Consider the following 1,994-nt stretch of genomic DNA (forward strand, 5'->3'; position numbering starts at 1 on the left):
ATATTGATAATGTCAGACAGATCTTGGCTGAAAGCAGAGAACACCAGAAAGATGTTTACTTCTGCTTTATTGACTATGCAAAGGCATTTGATTGTGTGGGTCATAACAAAACTGTGCATAATATTGTAAAAAATGGATATTCCAGAACACTTAATTGTGCTCATGAGGGATCCATACAGAGACCAAGAGGCAGTCATTAGAATAGAACAAGAGGATATTGACTGGTTTAAAATCCAGAAAGGGATGTGCCAGGATTGGGTGCTTTCAGCATGCTTGCTTAGTTTGTATGCTAAGCAGAGAATTCAAGAAGCTGGATTACATGATGAAGAATGTGACATCAGGATTGGAGGAAGACTTATTAGCAACCTGAGATACACAGATAACATAACCTTGCTTGCTGAAAGAGAAGAGGACTTATACTTACTGATGAAGATCAAAGACCATAGTCTTCAGTATGTATTATACCTCAATGTAAAGTAAAAATCCTCACAATGGGACAAATAAATAACATGATAAATGGAAAAAATACCGAAGCTGTCTAAGACTTCATTTTGCATGAATCAGTAATGAACACTCATGGAAGTTGTTATTGTTGTTAAGAGTTGTCCAGTCAGTTCTGACTCATAGCTACCCTATATTGGGTTTCTGAGGAACAACTGGCAGGTCTGAACAAGCTGACCTTGTGGTTCACAGCCCAGTGCTTATCCTATAGAGCCATACCAGGATCAAAGCACATATTGCATTGGAGAAATCTGCAGCAAAAGACCTTTTGAAGTGTTAAAGAACAAAGCCATCACTCTGAAGGCTAAGGTTGTCTGACCCACGCCATGGTATTTTCACTCACCTCATACACATGTGAAAGCTTGGCAATGAATAAGGAAGACTGAAGAATCATGGCATTTGAATTATAGTATTGGTGAAGAATATTGAAAGTGCCATGGACTGCCAGAAGAACAAACATCTATCTTGGAAGAAGTATCGCCAGAATGCTCATTAAAAGAGAGAATGATGATATTTCATCTCTTGTGCTTTGGACATGCTGTCAGGGGATACCAGTCCTTGGAGAAGGACATCATGCTTGGTAAAGTGAAAAAGAGGAGGACGCCCAACTCTACAATAATTAGACTCCTGGTGTGGCACTATAGGATAAGCACTGAACTGCTAACCACATATTGGTAGTTCAAACCCGCCAGCTGCTCTGTGGGAGAAAGATGAGGCTTCTTGTTCTCATAAAGATTTACAAACTCAGAAAACCCTATACAGAGGTTGCTACGAGTTGAAATTGAATTGATGGCAATGGATTTCCTTTTTGATTAATCAGTTGGTGAAAATATATATATTGAAATATTTCTAAGATAATTATAAGTAAAATAGCATTATGCCTGGAATTTGCTTTAAAATACTCCATCAAATAATCATAATATAATAATAGGGACAATAATAACAGCAATAATCGTGGAGGAGGCAGAAGATTGAAACAAAATAGGCAAAATGCTGATCGTTACTGAAAACTATGGGAACTCACATACATTATCTTTTTTCTGTTGAAAGTTTGAAAGTTTCCATTCTTGAAGAAAATATGTGAAAATTATAATCCATTCTGTGTGGTGGTGCACAAGAATTTATGATTTTATTTTTCATAAAACAAAATGGCTTTTTCTATAGTATAATATTTTTCCTTGTCTAATATTTGTGGTGCTGTGGGATAATATGCTGGGCTGCAAAGTCTGTTTGAACCACATAGTTAGTGGTTCAAGCTCACCAGCCGCTCCTTGGAAACCCTATACGGGGATGCTATGGGTCAGAACCAACTAGACGGCACTTAACAACAACAGCAATACTAATATTGAAAAACCTATGCTTTTGTCCATGTTTTTCTGTTATAGCTTGGCTGGTTCTTTCATTTTCAATCTCAGAGTTCAGTGGTTTGGAGTGTGTCTCTTATAAAAGCAGTAATTCGACTCTATTTTAAAGCTTGGTGTTAGCATCCTTTT

This window comes from Chrysochloris asiatica, unplaced genomic scaffold (genome assembly GCF_000296735.1).
Source record: "Chrysochloris asiatica unplaced genomic scaffold, ChrAsi1.0 scaffold00140, whole genome shotgun sequence".
NCBI classification, from domain to species: Eukaryota; Metazoa; Chordata; class Mammalia; order Afrosoricida; family Chrysochloridae; genus Chrysochloris; species Chrysochloris asiatica.